General features: G+C 37.6%; 1 pseudogene; it reads left to right on the top strand.

The window, feature by feature from the left end:
• The first annotated feature begins 926 nt into the window (after positions 1-926).
• LOC141140878 (SCAN domain-containing protein 3-like) lies at positions 927-3,290 on the top strand (annotated as a pseudogene).
• Positions 3,291-4,030: the final 740 nt, after the last annotated feature.

The following is a 4,030-nucleotide window of genomic DNA, read 5'->3' as shown; positions in this document are numbered from 1 at the left end:
TATTTCTGACCCCATGCTAGAGGACTTGTTTCCTTTCTCTATAAGCACATTTTAGCTAGTACTAACACTGGTCCCCCCCTCATATGTCTCCAAATGGGAACTAGACCTTAATCCAGGGTAGGTAACCTAGGCCCTCCAGCTGTGGTTAAACTACAAATCCCATCATGCCTCTGCCTCTAGGAGTCGGGCCTGTAATTGTCAGGGTCTTGCAATGTCTCATGGAACTTGTAGTTTCAAAACAGCTGGAGGGCCGAGGTTGCCTACCCCTGCCTTAGTCGCTCATTTAATGCTTCTGAATTGTCTCAGCATATGGTCTGCCACTATGTCTGCTTCTAATGTTGTTGCTGTGGAAATTAACTTTAAGGTGCTAACCTGTTGGTATTTGGTGCCCACTAGAATATCAAAATATGCTTTTAATTACCCTGGAGCTTGTTTTCGCGGCTGTTCAAAGTCTGGTACTCGAGGCCAAGTCAAACACTGCCTTCCAGAATTTTTGGGCAATCCCACTAAATATGAAACTGAGTCTCCAAAATCTTTGATACACCTATACAGCCCAATACTGCTACAGCCCTATTAAACCTGATGGGATCACACAGAATCAATTTCGCCTTATTTTACAGTTCCCAACATCCACAAAACAAACCATTGCTAAGGCATGGAAAACGCCATCTTTTTAATTCTAGCTGAAGCCATACCCAGAACTAATAAAGCTCCTATATATGGTAAAATGGAAGCAATCGAAAGAGATCGAATTGGTCAATTTGAGAAACTCTGGCTTCATTGGGTTAAGTATTGTTTACCTCCAGACTTTGACACACTATTATTGCCTTGGTAATTTTACTCTATTTGCCTTGACTATAATTTCTGTTCATTTGGGATCGGATCACCGCTTGTAAACCCCTCCCCCCTTTTTTTTTTCACTCTTCTATCTACTTCTATTTTTTGTTTTCTACCTTTCTTTTAATATTGTGTAATACTTATATACACATGATCTCTTCTAGTTTGAATATGTCTGTTAGATTGATCTCCTTATTACTGCTCTTGCAAAATGAACCAATAGTCACTAGCTTACTTTTTTCCTTCTGATGGAATTTTCTAATGCTTTTGATGTAATACCTGTGACACCCTTGAAAGGAACTCAACTTCAATCTGTTATATTTAACCACTTCCTGCCTGCCATATAGCAATATGACGTGTGCAAAGTGGTTGTGTTATCCTGACTGGAAGTCATATGAGGTGATCCCATGATAATGGATCATAGAGAGAACCTTAAGAAGAGAAGCTACAATGACTATTTCTTCATGTATGGTTTTACTTCAATAATTGCAGCAGGAATTGAGAAACCGCAATGCATTATTTGTAATAAAGTTCTATCAGCCGAATCTATGAAGCCCAACAAACTGAAACGTCATTTTGATACCAAGCATCCGAGCTTTGCTGGCAAGGATATACAATATTTAAAAAAACAAAGCTGATGTCAAGAAAAGCAGACTTGATACTGGTGGCAAGTACCACAAGCAAAACCTAGCAGCCATTGAAGCTTCATATTTGGTGGCTCTCAGAATTGCCAGAGCTAAGAAATCTCACACTATTGCCGAGGATTTGCTGTTGCCAGCAGTCAGACATTGTTCGAGTTATGATTGGAGCTGAATTTGTTACGAAATTGAGTGCAATTTCCTTATCTAATGGCACTGTCAGCAGGAGAATAGATGACATGTCTGCTGATATTATTGATCAGGTAATCCAGGAAATGAAATCTGCTCCACTTGGAACATTTAGCATCCAGCTTGATGAATCTACAGATGTTGCAAACTGTTCACATTTACTGGTTTTACATGAGGTATATTCATGATGGCGACTTTAAAGATGAGTTTCTTTTTTGAAAACTTCACACAAAGTCACACTATGCTCTCCTTTTTAATTTTTTTTTTTTGCAAACCTCTTGAAACAGCAACTACTGCACGTGATGTATTTGACACAATTTTTGGTTCATTTCTGGAAAAACACGAGATCTCTTGGAAAAAGCTCCAGCTATGCTAGGATGTCGGTCTGGATTTCAACGTTTGGTATTGAATGAATCACCAAAAGCCATTGGAACTCACTGTATGATTCATCGACAAATGTTAGCAACGAAGACGCTGCCACAAGAGTTAAAAGAAGTAATGAAAAGCGTCATAAGTGCTGTCAATTTTGTAAAAGCGAGTGCTTTAAACAGTCGACTCTTTTTTCGTAACTTTGTAATGAATTGGAAGCTTCTGTTATTTCACACTGAAGTGAGATGGTTGTCGAGGAAAAGTTTTAAAACCTGTTTTTGTACTTCGTAATGAACTAAAAACGTTTTTTTAATCAGAAAGCAAAAGCACAGTTTGAAGCACTGTTCAGCGATGAAAATGAACCGCAGAAAATGGCTTACTTGGTTGACATCTTTGCAATCTTAAACGAGTTAAATTTATCACTTCAAGGACAAAATGCAACATGCCTTGATTTGTCTGAAAAGATCCTATCATTCCAAATGAAGTTTCAACTTTGGCAACAAAAATTGGATGAAAATAGAATTTACATGTTGCCCAACTTATCTGCTTTCTTTGAGGAAAATGACATTGAACTTGACAAAAGGATTAAAGCAATACGTTCTGTCAAAGAACACTTGCAAATGCTTGCGGACGAAATTTCATCGTACTTTCCAAATTTTCCTGACACCCCTTTTGCGCTTGCTAGAAGTCCATTCACAGTCAAAGTTAAAGATGTTACTGAGAATGCAGAAGAGGAGTTCATTGATCTCATTACCAGCGATGCAGCAAAAAATGATTTCTCTTCCACGTCTGTTAATAAATTTTGGATCAAGTGTTTGCAGTCATATCCTGTTCAGTCTGAGATTGTGTTGCGTCTTCTTCTTCCATTTCCAACAACATATCTTTGTGAAACAAGCTTGTTGGTTATCAAGTCTAAATACAGAAGTAGACTTGTTGCCGAAGATGATCTTCGTTGTGCTCTTGCAAAGACTACCACGAGAATTTCTGATCTGGTGAGAAAGAAGCGACCTCAGCGTTCGCACTGATGCTTTAGTTTTTTGATGCATGGTTTCGCAACAATTTGTAGCAATGTCGTTTTTACTGTTATTTTATCAAGGCTGTCTAAGATTGTTACCATTGTTACGCTTTGTTTTCACATGATTATACAATACGGTGAATACAGTTCAATACACAATGAATAAAAAATAAACGCAAGTCGTAAATATTTTATTCATTTGTAACTTATATGTTCATTATAAATAAATATTTTGCACTATATATTACAGATTGTTTTTGTGATTAATCGCTATGCTTTAAGATGTTCAATTTATAAGAATGAAAATACATCCTGCATATCAGATATTTATATTTCGATTCATAACAGTCACAAAATTACAGCAAAGGACCAACGAAAATAATTTTACTGTTAGGGGTCCTCACAACGTGGGAAATTTTATCAAGAGGTCACGCCACTAGGAAGGTTGAAAACCACTGCTTTAGACTTGAACTACACAGTCTGGGATAGCTAGTGTTGTGCTGAACGTAGATACCCTTGTTTTTCAAATATACCTTTGTAGTTATAGGAAGCGATGTCTAATGTGAATGATGAGTCAAAAAATACAAACACGGGAAAGCAAAAATTCTCTTTTGGTTTCATTTTGTGTTTGTAATTTTCTTTACTAACCATTCCCTTTATCCACCTGTAGGCAAGAAATAGGCTTAGCTGTGCTCACATTGTCTGCTATTACACACAGAATTTACCCAGGCAAGTAAATGGGCCTGAAAATTGGCACTCGCTGCAGAACAAGCCCACATGCCTTGTCAGCTCTAGTTAACGCTGCTCTGTTCTGAGGCAATCAAGTATTAAACTGGTCTCTGATTAATAAGCCTAATGGTATTTTTCCATCTGCCACTAATGTTTACAGCCTATAGAATAGAGGTTTGTCACTGGATTAGTTTATGTATCATGTTACAACAAACACTGACCTTCTGGAGGTGGAATATTCCCTGTTGGATCA

The sequence above is a fragment of the Aquarana catesbeiana genome, linkage group LG04 (genome assembly GCF_042186555.1).
Source record: "Aquarana catesbeiana isolate 2022-GZ linkage group LG04, ASM4218655v1, whole genome shotgun sequence".
Classification (NCBI taxonomy): Eukaryota; Metazoa; Chordata; class Amphibia; order Anura; family Ranidae; genus Aquarana; species Aquarana catesbeiana.
This window is presented reverse-complemented; position numbering and strand designations above follow the sequence as displayed.